Source organism: Marmota marmota, unplaced genomic scaffold, assembly GCF_001458135.2.
Source record: "Marmota marmota marmota unplaced genomic scaffold, marMar, whole genome shotgun sequence".
Lineage (NCBI taxonomy): Eukaryota > Metazoa > Chordata > Mammalia > Rodentia > Sciuridae > Marmota > Marmota marmota.
Genome location: NW_025999853.1, coordinates 16,837,796 through 16,854,569, shown reverse-complemented (window position 1 = coordinate 16,854,569; position 16,774 = coordinate 16,837,796).

Genomic DNA, 16,774 nt, shown 5'->3' with positions numbered 1-16,774 from the left:
ATCTGGTTTACTATTGTTTGTTGAGGATTTTGTATCTCTATTTATGAGGGACATTGGTTGGTCTGTACTTTTCTTTTGTTGTAATCTCCTTACTTGTTGGGGTTTCAGTGTGGTATTCTCCTCATAGAATAAGTTAGGAAGCTCCTTCTTGTCTCTTTTTGCTTTTTTAAAAAAAGTTTTTTGAAGAATTGGTATTAATTCTTTAAGAATTGGTAGAATTCACCAGTGAAGCCACCTGGAGCTGGGCTGTGTGTGTGTGTGTGTGTGTGTGTGTGTTAAAATCTCCGGTTGTTTTAAAAATGAAGGTTTTATTGTTATTCAGGTATATGAGTTCAGTAGACCAGGAGATGATCGCCATGAAAACAGTTCAGTTATTCACAGAAGACCAGAAAACACCTCCCAAAAGCTACATGGAGAAATAACAGGGTCAGTCAGGAGATAAAAGGACCCAGGGGACATGGGAGCTTTCTTGTGGTTTTCTGAGGGAGGGAATGGCCAGGCAGGGTGGGCAGGATTAGGACTGGCTAGTTTAAATGTTTTAAGGGCATATTTTTAACATTTGAGCATAAGTGTTGTCCACAAATTATCTGGTACCTGGCCCTGGGGTGATGAGGACATTAGAATAAAAACCCAAATGGAAGAATCCAACAGAGGAGGCCGGGAAGGTGTGGGCTCTGGTTTTTTTTAGATTGCCTATGAAAGCTATTCTAAGTTTCCTCTAGGAATTGGCCAGCCTGAGATTGCCCTTCCCAGGACCCACAAGGTTTCAAAGCATCAGAAATACAGAAAGCAAAAAGGCGTGACTGGTGTATGAATTCTCTTTGCTGTTGGTCTGTTCACATTTCTTCCTGAATCGATTTCTTCTGAGTCAGTTTCAGTAGTGGGTATCTTTGTAGGAATTTGTTAATTTCATCTCTCATTTGTTGGTAAGCAGTCCTCATACTATTTCCTTATAATCCTTTTTAGTTTTCTGAGGTCAATAAGAATGACACTCTTTTCACTCCTAATTTTAGAAATATGACCTTTTGTTTTTTTTTCCCTCGGCCAGTCTTGCTAAGTGTCTGTCCCTAAGGTTGATCATTTCAAAGAATCAACTTCTGGTTTTGTTGATTTTCTTTATGGTTCGTTCTCTATTTCATTGATCTCCACTCTATTCTTATTTCCTTCTTCTAGCTCTGGATTTATTTTGCTCTGCTTTCTCCAGTGTCTTAAGAAGGAAGGTAGGGTTATAGCTTTGCCACTTTTTTTTTTTAAATATTTTTCTCCCTTTCTAATATCGGTGTTGACAGCTACCAGTTCCCCTATAGGTGAAGTCTGAGTCGCATCTCATAAATGTTGGTATATTGGGCTTTCCTTTTCATTCATCTCAAAGTAATTTTTTAATTTTCCTTGTGATTTTTTTCTTTGACTCATTTGCTGTTTAGAAATATGTTAATTTCCAACATATTCATGGACTTTCTAGAATTTTTATTCTGCTATAGAGGTTTAATTTTATTCCATTGTGGCTACAGAATATGCTTGGCACAGTCTCAGTCCTTTTTTGAATTTATTGAAACTAACACATCATCTCTCCTAGAGCTTGTGCCTTGTGTACTTTGAGAAGAACGTGTGTTCTGCAGTTGTTGACTGAAGCCTGCTGTAGATATCTGTGGGGGCAGGTTGGCTGCCAGTGCTGTTCAAGTCTTCTATTTCCTTGTTGGCCTTCTGCCTAGTTCTATTAATTATTGAAATAGGCATTGGAACTATTAGTTTTGAAATGTAGAGTTCCTCACTCAGTTTTGTTAGTTCTTGCTTTATGTGTTTCGGGTCCCTATTCTTAAGTGCACCTATGTTTATAATTGTTATATCTTCCTGGAGGACTGACTTTGTTACCATTGTAAAATCTCCCTCTTTTCTCTGGTAACATTTGTAAAATATCTATTTTGTCTGATATTAGTATAGCCACTCTAGCTTTCTTATGGTCGTTGCTTGTGTGGTGTATCTTTTTCTATCCTTTTACTTTCAACCTATTAGTATCTTTGAGGCTAATATGTGTCTCTTATAGACAGCAAACAGTTGGACCTTATTTTTTTCTATCCTGTCTGATAATTTTTAACTTTTGGTTGTATTACTAAATTCATTCATATTTACTATTATTCTTGTTAGGTTGGATTTGTGTCTGCCATCTTTCTTTTTGTTTTTAACCATCTTATTTCTTCTTTGTTTCTCTATGTTCTTTTGTTGCTTTCTTTTGCAATAAATGGCTATTTTCTAGTGTAACATTTAAATTCCTTTATTGATTTCTCTGCACTGCATTTTTTAATAATTAGTGGTTGCTCTGAGTCTTACCATATACATCTCAGTTTATAAGAACCGACTTCAGATTTTTATTAATTTAATAATACCAAAGTATAAAAATTTTATTCCTACATAATTCTATTCCCTCTTCCTCTTTTTGGTGCTGATTGTTATATATTATATGTGGTTATGGTAGAAATTCAACAATGTATTGTTATAATTATTACTTTCTATCATCTTTTTAAAAATTAAAAACAGAATAATATGTAGTACTATCATATGAGAATACAGTTATAGAGTTTGTTACACTAACTTTATTCATTCTGGTTTTCTGTGTTCATTCTATTATATTTTAATTACCTTGTGGTGTCATTTCCTTAATCCAATACAATTTTGCTCCCATCCACTTGCTTTGTTGCTGTTACCATTAAATATATCACATTTCTGTGTGTCAGACCCTACAGTGCAATTATATGCATATTTTAAAAATACTTTTGTTTTATTTGTTCTAATTAGTTATACATGACAGTACAATGCTTTTTTTTTTTTTTTTTTGTACCAGAGATTGAACTCAGGGGCATTAGACCACTGAGCCACATCTCCAGCCCTATTTTGTATTCTGTTTAGAGACAGGGTCTCATTGAGTTGCTTAGCACCTCATATTTGCTGAGGCTGGCTTTGAACTCTTGATCCTCCCGCCTCAGCCTCCTGAGCCTCTGAGTTTACAGGTGTGCATCACCGTGCCCAGTAGTAGAATGTATTTTGACACATCATACATAAATGAAGTATAACTTCTCATTCTTCTGGTTGTACATGGTATAGAGTTATACAGGTCACGTAATCATTTGTGCACATAGGGTAATAATGCCCAATTCATTCTACTATCATACCTACCCCCTTACCCCCTCCACTAACTTCATTCCCCTCTGTCTAGTCAAAATACCTCTAATCCCCCCACCCAACCCTTATTGTGAATTAGTTTCCACATATCAAAGAAAACATTTGGCCTTTGATTCTTTGGGATTGGCCTATTTCAATTAGCATAATATTTTCCAGTTCCATCCATTTACCAGCAAATGCCATAATTTCATTTATATTTAAGGCTGGATAATATTCCGTTGTGTATAATGCCACAGTTTCTTTATCCATTCATCTGTTGAAGGGCAACTAGGTTGGTTTCACTGCTTAGCTATTGTGAATTGAGCTGCTATATTATTGATGTGGCTGCGTCATTGTAGTATGCTGATCTTAAGTCCTTTGGGTATAAACCTAGGAGTGGGATGACTGTGTCAAATGGTGGTTCCATTCCAGGTTTTCATAGAAATCTCCATACTGCTTTCCAGAGTGGTTGCACCAATTTGTAGTCCCACCAGCAACGTATTAATGTTCCTTTCCCCCACATCCTCACCAACATTTATTGTTGCTTGTATTCTTTAAAAAATTTTTTTGTAGTTGTAGATGGATAGCATACCTTTATTTTATTTGTTTATTTTTATGTGGTGCTGAGGATTGAACCCAGTGCCTCATGCGTGCTAGGCAAGCACTCTGTCCCTGAGCTATAGCCCTAGCCCCCCATTGCTTGTATTCTTGATGACTGCCATTCTAACTGGAGTGAGATGGAATCTCAGTGTAGTTTTGATTATACATATTGTTTTCTATGGTTGCTTTTAAAATCAGTGAAGAGAAGAAAGAAAAAGAAATATGTATTTATACTCTTTTAATTAGCCATGCGTTTACCTTTACTGGCGCTGTGTGTGTGTGTGTGTGTGTGTGAGTGTGTGTGTGCTTGTAATCAAATTGTGTGTTCCTTTTCATACACAGAGGCTGACAGGGAGCACAAGAGAGGGGGAGATGTTTGTTTTTCTTTGTTTTGGTGCTGGTTTTAGTCTTACCTCAGTGGCATCATCTGGTTTGCCCTGTTTCTTACCTTGTGTTCTTCATTTAGTAACTTGTCTAAGGGATCTTTCCAAGTTGTAATTTGAAGCCATTCTTTTTTTAATTGTCACATAGAATTCTAGAGTCAGTTAACTGATATTTGTTGCGTCCCTACTACATTTCAAGACCCGGGGGGTTCGGGGGTTCGGGGGTTCGGAGACTATGTTCTTATGGAGCTTTACGACCACAGTATGGATGTACCAATGTATCATTCCCATTTTGATGAGTATGTAGGTTCCCCGCAAGGACAGAGACTTACAAGAGGAATTACTGAGTCAGAAGTCTTTTGACATGTATCATGAAATTGCTTTCCAGGAAGTGGGAGCAGTTTCTATTCCCAGGAGGAGGATATGAGACTACTTGTTTGCTAATTTAGTAGATGGTAAATTTCAGTTTTAACTTGCATTTTATATATCACTAATGAGATTACATATTTTTTTCGTGTATATTGGATAATTGCATTTTCTCTGCAGGTTGTTGAATTTCTTTTGTCCATTTTCTAATAAGGTCTATTTTATGTTTTCTTATTTGTTTGCAAGCAATATATTGTGTATATTTTTGTTGAAAATACCCTTTACTATTTGCTTTTTGCATCTATTTTTTTTTGTAACTCTCTGATGGACTTTTTGTAAAGGTTTCATTTTATTTTATTATTTTTTAAAATATTTATAGACATTTATTTATTTATTTATTTATTTTCGGTGCTGAGAATCAAACCCAGTGCCTCACACCTGCCAGGCAAGTGCACTACAGCTGAGCCCCAGCCCCAGCCCCTAAAGGTTTCAGTTTAATAAAATCAAAGCATTCATTTTTTTCCCACTATCTTGTTGTTTCCTTTATTGCATTTGTGCTTTCCAAAATCAAGACAAGATATGTAATAATATATTGCCCTAGTTATTGGCTTCATTTTTAACATAAAACTTTGAAATGCATGTGAAAAAAAATTTATTGTAGGGAGTAATTTTTTGTATGAATATAATTTTTCCCCAAAATTATATTTATACAAATTTTAGAATAACTATTCCTTTATCTATCACATCTGATGCCACAGGGCTGTGTCTCCATTGATCCATGTGAGGCATTTCTCTTTATTTACAGTTTTTATTTTCATTACTGATTTCACTTCTATTTTATATACTCAATAGGCCCAGCTTGTTCCATATAGTCCTTGAATAATATGTACATTCGTATGAAGTGCATTGTTTGTTTTATGTGTTCAAAATGTACCTTCTGTGGTAAAATCCTACAGATTATTCTGTTTCTTACTGATCTGTTTTTCTAGGTGCTATAGTGTGGGCCTTAAATGTCCTCCAAAGGCTCATGTGTTGAAGGCTTGGTCTCTATATGGTGACATTATTGGGAGGTGGTGGAACCTTTAACAAGTGGGGCCAGGTGGAAGGAAGTTAAGTTGCTGTGGGGGATGCCCTTGAAAAGAATGTTGGAACCCTAGCCCCTTCCTCTCTCTTTGCTTCCCAGATGCCATGAGGAGAACATGTACTCCCACCATGTGGTACTACAGTGCTACAGGCTCAAAGCCACAGGGACACGCAACCCTGGACTGACATCTCTGAAACGGTGAGCCAACCTGAAATTCACCCTTTTTAAATTGACAGTCTCAAGTATTTTGTTTCACTGATGACATAACGCCTAGGGGTGTGTCTCTTTTGTTTGTCTTTTCAAATAATGCCTCTTTGGTTTAACAGTCTTCACTATTTTATTTCTGTGGTTACCTTTATTATTTCTTTCCCTTATACTTTTCCCTGGGCTGACTCATTCCCCACCCCTCCAAGTTCACAAAATTAAGAGTTCAGCTTATTCTTTTTCAATTTCTTGTTTTATTACAAATGTATTTAAAACTATAAACTCTCTTTTTTGGATATGACCTTGTGAATCATATTTCTTTTATATAGGATGTTCAATGTTGCTCAATTTTAAGCATGATTTTAATGTTTCTTGTGATTTCTGCTTCAACCCTGGGGGTTACTTTTTTTTAAAGACAATTTTATTCTAATTCTTTTTTTTTTTTAAAGAGAGAGGGGAGGGAGGGAGGGAGAGAGAGAGAGAGGGAATTTTTTAATATTTATTTTTTAGTTTTCGGCAGACACAACATCTTTGTTTGTATGTGGTGCTGAGGATCGAACCCGGGCCACACGTGTGCCAGGCGAGCGCGCTACCGCTTGAGCCACATCCCCAGCCCCTGGGGGTTACTTTAGTAGAGTATATTTTGGCTTTCAGACATAAAGATTAACTTTAAGTATCCTCTTGTTATGGATTTCTAATTTTATCAGAACAATATTGGTAAGATGTTAGCTTCTTGTAATTTATGAAGTTTTATATTTGTGATTAATTTTTATAAGTGTTCTATATTTGCTTGGAAAGAATATGTGTTTAATTTTATTCCTTGTTTTTTTCAAGTGATCCATACATTTATTGCTTTTGTTTTGTTTTTTGTTTTTTGTTTATCAGTCTCTGAAAAGAATGTGTGAAATAGCCAACATTGTATGTACCTGTACTTCTTCCCATAGCTCTGCCAGCTGTTGCTTTATTTAGTGGAGAGATGTTTATGATTATTATGGTTTATTAAACTTTGTCCCTTTTTCTAATGCATAATGTCCCTCTTTATCCTTTGTGTTTTTTGGTCTTATATTCTACTTTGTCTGACCATAAAAGTTTCTGAGTAATTTACTTTCTTTTATATTTTGTTTATTTTGTAGCATACTTCTATATTTATTTCTCTTTTTAAAAGTGTTTTCAAATAATCTTTGTATGACAAACCTTTTGAGTCTTTTTTATTGTTTATTTCACATGTCCATACAAAGATAGTTTAGCTGGATATAAATTTCAACATAACTGCATTTAGGTGGTTTTTTTCCCCTTAATTTTGTGTGGAATTCTATGAGAACTTTCAAGCTGAAAATATTTTCTGAATTCTGGTAATTCTCTGATATCCCTTTAAACATATTCTGCCCTCTGTGTGTTCTTTTTTTTCCCTTTTTCCGGGACTCCTATTGTATAGTGTTGACCATTTTATGTCTATCCTCCTGATTTCTTAAATTTCTTATATATTCTCATCGTTTTATTGCTTCTGGGTGTAACACAGCTAAGTTCATCAAACTCAGTCTCCCAGCTCAGCAATTTATTCTTCATGCCTATTTCTTGGGTTGGTCATCTCAGTTATTGGGTTGTTATTTTTTAAGCTGTAAGAATTTTTTGTAACCAGGTTTTCCACTTGGTTCTTTCTTACTCTTAGTTCTTACGTCATTTTGCTAATATTGTCTCTCATTTGTTTGAAGATTTTGTTCTTATTCAGCATTTGTTAGTCTTGTCTACATTAGTCTTGTTTTTGTTCTTTTTGTTGGATTTCTTTTATAGTGATATTCTTCAGGTATGTCATCTCTTTCCTCTATCTTTGGGCATATATTCCCCCTGGGAACATTAGTTTCCATCAATGGCAATGTGTACCTGGGAGTGGTTAGGTCTTGGGTTGTGGTGGGGTTGGATCCTGGGAGTGGGCGGGGCTGGATCCTGGGAGTGGGCGGGGCTCCCTTGGCTCCTTCCCCCAGGTTGCTAATAGAGACAGGTTTTGAATCTCTTCTCAACAGGGGAATTGTTTTTTTTTTTTTATCCTCTTCTATGAGTACATAACTATGTATTTTTTGATCAGAAACCTTCTATTCTAGGTTGACACATAGAAGTGACTTCCTGGGCTCACTTGAAAAGACAAGTAAATTAATCTTCATGTGAGCTCCCAAGAGCATTTATCGAAGGGAGGGCAGGTCCTGGAGTTTGAAATCAAAACCTCAGGTGATAAAGCAGGCAACAATTGGAGGAGGGATTCTTAGAAAAGCGATTTCCTTCACCTTAGGAGAGAATAACTGATGTTGAGAAAAACAGCAAAATTTCATGTTTGGTTCTGACGATAGCTACAACCCCTGAGCAGGCATCCTGTATTCATCAGCTTTTTACAAAATACCTAAGAGAAAATCAACTTACAAAGAGAAAAAGGTTACTTTGGCTTACAGTTTTGGAGGTTCCAGTCCATAGTTATTGGCCATTTTGCTTTTGGTCCTATAGTAAGGCAGCACAGCAAAACTGTTTGCCTCATAGTCAGGAAGAAAGAGAAAGGAAGAAGAGGATGGACCTGGGTCCTATAGACCCCTTCTGGGGCATACCCTCTCTAGTGACTTAGCTCATTCCCACTAGGCCCCACCTCTTAAAAATTCTACCAGATCCCAATAGCACAACCACAGGAACCAGACTTTCAACACACTCACATTTTGGGGATATTCAAGATCCAAGCTACAGCATATCCTGTTGCCTTTAGCCTCAGTGTTTTCATCTGGCAAATGGGGCCCTAACACTGACCTCAGAATACAGTTGTTAGAAACCTATGAGATAACATGTAAGGAGAGTTTCAAGCACCATGCCCAGTCCTTAATTGATGTTTAATAAAGTTCAATTTTGGCAAATCCTCAATCATTTTCTTTTTCACTGGAAAGTTAGAAGCACGGGGCCAGAAAATGAGTACCAGCCAGTTCCAGTGAGTGTGAACGCCTTTACCTTTCATTTACTATTTTTTTTTCCTACTTCTATTCCAGCTGTGTTTCAGTTATTGCAAGTTAGGAACACCCAATCTGCAATCCCTTAGGTACAAGGGAATCTGAAATTCAAGGAATCCTTTACCACTGTTCCCGAGTACTTGAGTCCAAGCCCTCTTCCTTCTTGAATGTTCTCGTTTTGTCAAGTGCCCTGGTCCTAGAATGCAGAGGAGGTAAGTGAGGTGCGCATTGCATGCAAACCTTTGCAGCTTCTATTCTAGGAGTTCTATGATGACTTTTCATTCTGTTTTTTTCCTTTCATTCTTCTACTCTTCTCCGACAAAACAGCTGCTATTGTCAGCTTTTCTCAGTCCTACTCTTGTGAACGTTGGGGACCATTCTGTTGTCAAAATCTTTGCAGCTGGCTCCCGGCTAGTATTTTGTAATCTATTCTGAAAAGTTTAATAGCCCCTGGTTTCTCAAGCCAGCTGTGTTTCCCATGTTAGAGATAATTGTGGGCGATGGTCAAGGCTTGGCCCAGCCCTGCGCTCCCTCTTTCCTTGTGTCTTTGAAAGGCACGGAGAATTCAGATTCCTAAGTTGACAGAATCTGACCATTTAGTGCTTTTCTGCTCGGTGTGACGATTGTCCTCGTGTTTACCTCATTTGTGAGCACCAATTTGTCCTTGAAATCTGTGTGATTTATTATTCTGATATGTGCGGGTGTTTTCTAAGTTGTCTTCTATTTTTATTTCTTTGCAAATGACCCTTAAGGAGTTCCAGACTTTTGACTGGGCACCAGACTTTAAATCTCAAGGACCAATAAAAAAGGGGGAAAAAAAGGGGGAGGTTGGGGAAAACATTGTATTTTGCCATGTGTATAAGAGGAGGACAAATGCCATCTTCTGTCATAATCATTTCATTAAAGGTTATTTTAACATCAAAACTTGAAATAAAGGAAAGTCCCTTCAGTTGGTTGCATTTAAGAGAAACTGGCTACATGGTTCCTATTTCTTTCTTGGCTGGGGACTAGTAAAAACTTTCAAAACAACACTTGGGGAGCTGGTGATGTGGCTCAGTGGTAGAGTGTTTGCCTTGCATGCGCAAGGGCCAGGGTTCAATCCCCTAACACTGCAAAAGAAAAAAGATATTTGGGAAAGAATCCCTTAAGGGGTTCCATCTACTCTTTAAAAAAAAATTAGTTTTTAGTTGTAGCTGGACATAATACCTTTATTTTATTTATTTATTTTTATGTGGTGCTGAGGATCGAACCCAGGGCTTTGCACGTGCTAGGTGAGCACTCTACCGCTGAGCCACAACCCCAGCCCCATCCACACTCTTTTAACAGTTTGCTTTGAGCCCTTTCCGTTCTCTTTATTCTGCCAAGGTTGCTCCTACCTGGCGCCTTCCCCTCTCACTCCAGCAACATTTAGAGACCTTTCTCCAGGCAAGGCTTCAAGGCCACCCGGGAGAGCCTCTGACCATCAATTCTTAGCCTGAGTGTCAGAGGAGCTGTTGATAGAGAAGCCCTGCAGAGGCAGCAGCTGTTAGCTCTGAGAAAACACAGCCGCTGTGCACCGTTGTTCCAGAGTTATCTCATCATTCATTGTGCACAAAGGTGGCTTCCAGAGTTCTCCTTCATCCTTGTCCTTCTCCTCACCCACGCTGTGGGGACCCAATGCCTTTAATCTTGGTGCCATTACTCAAAGTCTTGGCCATTTGTCTTGCTTCTCCCCAGGGCTTTCTGCAAAGTCAGCGTCAGGCTCTGGAGTGTGGTCCAATGTCAAACAAAATGCAGTTCCTCTGCGGAGCCAGGATTTCTGTCCTTTTGGTTTTGATAATATTTCTTCCTTCATTCTGGCCAGAACCTCGGTAAAACTGTGAAGAAGATGAGGTGTCTGGTGTGCTTGGACTGTCCTCTCTGTACCTTTGATTCTATTCCCACGTACCCTTCTGGAGGGCTGGTGGCTTTATACTGTCACTCTCTCTTTCCCCAGATTGCCAAGCAATCCAATAAAACCACTCACACTAGGGGTTAGGGATCCTTGCACACAATGAAGTGGAAAGAGAGCCTAGCTTTGGAGTCCAGAGGATTTAAACCCAGTCATGGCTCTGCTGGCTTCTTGGGGGACTTAGGCAATACTTATCCTTTCTGAGACTCTGTTTCTTCCTCAGCAAAATGAGAATAAAAATGATAAGATTGACCTCACAGGCGAGAAGTAAAAATTGGATGAGATCCTCAAAGTGCTTTATAATCACAAAGTGTTTTGATGATCTGTTTGTCCTTTTCAGGGGTCGTAATTAGTAGAAACTTACCTGAGCTAGCTTAAAAATTTAGATTTGACTCATCAAGCCTCAAGATAGGCAAGATCAAGAGGGCAAAAATCCGAGTTCTTTGTCCCCACATACAGCAGATCTTACTTGAGTTGGAGTCTCTGGTTCTTCTTTTAGCCTTGTAGGCACAAAATGAGGTTAAGCTTTCCTAGCCTTCCTTGCATCTATGTTAACTGCCTGACCGAGATCTGGCAAATGGATTGTAGAAGATAGTGATACATGTCTTTCCCAGGTCTGGTTACAAAATGTCCCAAGTGACCTTTCATGTTCCCTCTTCCCCTTACCCCTCTCCTGGCTGGGATGCTGCCAGGGACATCTTGAAACCACAAGATGGTGGAGACAGATAGAAGGAGCCTGGATCCCTGAGTTACCACTTGGAGAGAGCTCAATGGGGAGCTGTCCAACCAAGCACATTACTTTGAACTTGGAGCGAGCAAGAAATAAGCTTGTATTGAGTCAAACCACTGAGGTTTGGGGTTGTTTCTTATAGAGGGTAGTCAGTCAATCTTCCTAGACCATATCTCAAGTCTGCTGCTATCTGGCCCCTGTAGCGTTTATCTCTCCTGGTTATATACCACTTTCTCTGGCTTTTATACATCTTAGCAGAAAAGGGGCCACCAGCAATAGCAACCAACTGACCTCTCCATTTAACAGATCAGCTTCATTACACTACAAATACTTAATTTCACATCCTTTGAGAAGCCTGAGCTAAGACCAGCTGGCACTGGCTGTCAATCCCTGAACCAATCAACATGAGGTTGTCCATGAGGATAAAAAGGAGGGGCAATTCCCCGGAAAAGCGGTGCTTTTCATCACCAGCCACGGAAAAGATCTAAATTCAAAATTCAAAGTAAGGTTTCTGCTGAATATGTATTGCTTTTGCATCATAGAATTGGACCATCATAAGTCAGACACTGTCTTTATGGGGAGAGGGGGTCATACTTCTCTTCTTATATACCCCAAAAGAATGAATCTCTAAGGATGGCTTTTCTCTTATCAGGTAATGATTTACTCTTAGGGGCTGGGTGGGTTTTCCCAACTGCCCTCATGTGGTTTTAATGCAGCATTATTACTCTTTAGTGTCATGAGGCACAGAGTTGGGTGCTACATATTCCGGCCTCTGGGCCACACCAGCATGGGGGCCACCACCTTCATTTCTGCAGTAGGCAAGGAGTAAGAAGCGTTATCTCATCCATTGGTGCTTGGAGTGTGATGCAAAGAAGTCCACAGAGTGACCTTGGGATGGTGCTGCTGTGTATGTAGACAAAGATAGGAGTCTGATCTCCCTAAAGCATCTTGCTTGGAGTGTGCCTTCCTCTCTGCCTGGAGTAGTGCTTTTCCTTCTCCAGTAAATGATTCTAGCTCACATCAGGACTCAGCTCAAGTGCACCTTTAGACATGGCCCACCCACACTTGAAATTAGACCATTTGTCCTTTGTGCTCCATTATGACACCTAAATATGATTCATTTTTTTTTTAGTAATATTTTTCCCCTTCAGTTGTATAAATCAAAAAGTGTTGACACTGGTTATGGTATGGACATAGATGAGTGCCCAAAGGTTCCTTCCCTTTCCCTTTGCTCTGGCTTCCTGTCTTGACAAGTGATCCCTCTCCCTCTCATGTTTTCTCCCACCATTATGATCACATCTTCCATGAGGTCCTGATGAGATCTGAGTTTATCCTGGTATCAGTATAAATCCTTGAGCCTCTAGAACTATAAGCTGAATAAACCTCTTTTTTAGTAATTTACCCAGCCTCAAGTATTTTGTTATAGTAATGTAAAACTGACTAATACAATGCTACAAACTTTGGAAAGTCCAAATAAGCACAAAAAATAAAATAAAAATCTCCCATTATTTCACTGTTTCAGGGGGGATATATGTATGTACATGTACACATAATTTATTTAAAATTTTTTTGATTTTATACTAACTTTTGTCTTTTAACTATATGTCATGAAGGATTTTCCATTCAGCTACAGTACAATTATTAAAAAGCATGTAATAGCTTATGGATGTCCCATAATTTGCTTATCCAAATCCTTATTAATGTAAAGTTATGATTGTTTCTAATATTTTTGTAGTAAATAATTATGAGATTAAACAGACCTATATATAAATCTTTGCCAACTTCCCTGATTATCTAAGATAAAATTCTCAGAAATAGAATTGCTTGGTCAAGGGTATGCAGATAAGATAAAAACAAGATGAGATAAAAAAGTGAGAAAGCAACAAGAGTTACTGTTTGGGGTCTCTTTCTAAGAAAGAACAAAACTGGGCTGGGGATGTTGTTCAGTGGTAGAATGCTTTGCCTAGCATGCGCAGGCCCTGGGTTCGAATCCCTGAACCACAAAAAATTAAATTTTAAAAATTTTAAAAAGAAAGGAAAAATAAAAAGAAAGAAGAGAAACTTCAGAAAGAAAGAGAAAGAGCTTCCCAAGATTTCTCCTCCCTAGCTGATCTCTTGTGTCTCACAGACAGAATTGCATTACATGCATATATATGTAGAGACCAGGAATTGACAATGAAAGTTGGACTGCATGATTGACTTAGATCACCCAGATGTGTCCTAAGGGTTTCAAAGTCTCAAAACAACATTTTTTTTTTTTTTTTTTTGCTATTAAGGAAGATTTAGGAATAGATGTAGTCCAGGAACAAAGTTTAACAAATGTTTTAAAACATTTTCTAATTTGATAGCTGACAAATCCTTTCCTGTTGTCATCTTTGTTTACATTTTTCTTTGAGTCCCGGTGGGTGTAAACATTTTGTTCAAGTATCTGTTAGTCATGGTATTTCTTCTGTGATTTGCTGAATCATATTATTTCATGTATCATGCACAAAAGTACAACCTTTCAAAAGTGACTGGGTTTTATTGTTTGAATCCTACAGAGCCCCAAACCACATCTGACATGGTTGGCACAAGGTAAAGATTTGTCAGATAACAAATGTCTACATACACACAGGCCTACGCACAGTTCAGCGCATATTTTACAGTAATAAATAGGAGTAGGTGGGAGAGTGGTTCACAGTGCAGACACTAAAAAGGTTGTGGAGAACAAACAAGGAAGCCTAGAAACCGAATACCAGATTTTCCCTGGACGAGTCAGGCAGGCGTGTCCACACTCAGCCTCCTTCTCCGTTAGTTCAATGTGTTTTTCATTGGTGAGCATTTAAGTCAGTTTTTACAATGAACATTACAATGTCATCCTTGTTTAAGCAGAAAGAGTGCTGATGGGCTATTGGGGGCAGGGGGAAATCTATCACGAGAAAAAACCAAAACCCAGACATTAATTGTAGAATTGTTCACCCTGTGATCCTTTTGTTAATGAGTCCTGTGTAATTATCACCCCATTTTATGAGTGTGAATTTGCAGTTAGAAGAAATTGGTCATGGTTTCTTATGGCTAAAATTATAGAACTCTAGAGAGCAAAGGCAAGAAATATCGGTCTATTGCCAGAGAAGTAATATGGTGAGTCATTGGTTTGAATCCTGAGGTTTATGGGAACTCAATAAGCAAGAGGAACTCTCAGAAACTTCTTTGGGAGGGAGGAGCATCATCGTTTGTCTTACACACCCAGGAACCTGAAGTTCTGAATGAGGAAAGTGAACAGATATTTATCTCACAATTAAAAAATTAAAAAGGAATATTTTTTTGTTTAGGAGTGTAAAAACAAAGAATTATCTTCTATGGAGCCTTAAATAAATGAATTGATCTCCTTTATTATGTGACTAATGATCTCTATTAGCATATTGGTGAATCACCACTACATGATTGACTTAGAATATGAATAATTATGAATAATTATGCAGCCTTTGGTTCATCAATAACCAATTACCTGGTTATGTTAACATAAAAACCTTCGTGTAGAAATAGTTATTTAGCATTGTCACAGTTGGTAATGCTACTAAATTGACTTTTACAATCATTTATCTGAATCTAACTCTAACAGTTCATGCTCATGGTTGGCTTTTCTTTTTTTTTAACCTCAGGGAAAGGATGCCTTAAATCACTCCGGCTTTTTTTTCTTTTTTCTTTTTCAATAGTTAAAAATTAAAATGACTATTGCAATAAAAGCTACTTGGATCATTCAAAGGCTGTGTGATTGATTACAAAATTATATAATTGGTTGCAAAAGTCTGTAAGCATCCTCCAAATCTTGACAAGAGGGCCATCGATGGCAATGACGAACTGATGGGAACCACAAGGAGGCACTTGTGGAAATTCATTTACCTTCCCTGGCATTCAGGTATGTGAAAAGACTACAATACTGGTAAGACAGGCCCTACGATCCTGCAGCCACAGTCCTCTTCCTACCCACACATGAGTTTCTGACCATGGGTGGAATTCCCTGGAGCCCAAACCTGCTTGCTCATTTTATAATAATAGTCAGGGTATCAAGTTTGAACTGATATTATGGACAGAATGTTTGCATACCAACCCCCAACAAAACAAACAAACAAACAAACAAACAAAAACCTCCATCTGTTGAAGCCCTAAGCACCAATTTGAAGGTGGTGCCTTGGGAAATAATTAGGGCTAAGTTAGGTCATGAGGTTGGGATCTTTACAATGGGATTAGTGTCCCTATGAAAAGAGGAGGAGCTTTCTCTGTGCTTTATGAAGACACAGTGAGAAGGTGACTGTCTATAAGCCAGGAAGAGCTTTTGCCAGGAACTAAATCGACTGGAACCTTCATCTTGGACTTTGAGGCCTCCAAAAGTGTGAGAAATTCCTGTTGCTTAACCCAGACAGTCTCCTGTATTCATTTTATGAAGGCAGCCCAAGCAGCCTAAGAGACTTGAAGTTTAGGCTTCTGAGGATTTGATAAACAAATTGGATTTCTCAGAGATACTGTTTGATGGCCGAACATTTCTTCGTATTCATTCTTTCCTCATTTTTATCAATAATCATTATCACACCTCATCAGCAAGTTCATTACTTTATCAGATAAGTATTTATCAAGCATGTATTAATGTAGCTATTTTGGCCTTAAGCTCTGAATAGGGTACAAAGAAGAATGAGCATCCATCATTGTAACTGAAACTCTCAACTTTATACCTGAATTATTATTAAATAAATGATGACTGTCACAAAGGGGACTGAACTCAACTAGGTGCTGTGGGAATCCAGGGTGTAAGATTTTCAGAGGATTCTAGCAAAGCTTCTAAGATGTGAGACATTTGAGTTTCACTAAGTAATAAAAAATGTGTGTGAAAATTAATATTAATACCCTAATGTCATAGGTCATAAATTATGAAAAATATTAAGCATACAGAAAGTGCTATAATAGACTTGTATACGTCTGTGAAATAATACAAGTAACTTTTTTGTTGTTGTTGTTTTTAGATATCCCCCCCTCACTTTTTATTTTAACTTTTGGAAATAAAATGTAATCATTACAGTTTTGGTCTTATCCTTCATCGCTTTATTATTCCTTACTCAGAAGTAATAAGCATCACTATACATGTTTCAGAATGCTTACTCATGGTAAATATGTACTTATAGTTTTGTTATATGTATGTTTTAATGCACATGATAGCATTCTTCTAAAACTTGCTGTTTTTGTGTACCCATGTTTTTGAAATTTATTCAGATGTTAATAGGTTGTTTCTCCACATTTTTTTTTGGAGGGGCCATGAGTCAGTAACATAATGAATATATATATATATATATATATATATATATATATATA